Genomic DNA, 300 nt, shown 5'->3' with positions numbered 1-300 from the left:
CGTCCGTGCCCCCCCCTTAGCGAGACTCCCCATGAGCCCCTGGGGCAGGTATCGCCCCCCGCCCTTAGCGAGACTCCCCATGAGCCCCTGGGGCAGGTATCGCCCCCCCCCCTTAGCGAGACTCCCCATGAGCCCCTGGGGCATGGGTCGTGCCCCCCTTAGTGAGACTCCCCATGAGCCCCTGGGGCAGGTATCGCCCCCCCCCTTACCGAGACTCCCATGAGCCCCTGGGGCAGGTGTCGCCCTCCCCCCTTACCGAGACTCCCCATGAGCCCCTGGGGCAGGGGTCGTGCCCCCCTC

This window comes from Chelonia mydas, chromosome 28, assembly GCF_015237465.2.
Source record: "Chelonia mydas isolate rCheMyd1 chromosome 28, rCheMyd1.pri.v2, whole genome shotgun sequence".
Lineage (NCBI taxonomy): Eukaryota > Metazoa > Chordata > Testudines > Cheloniidae > Chelonia > Chelonia mydas.
Note: the sequence above shows the minus strand (reverse complement) of the source record.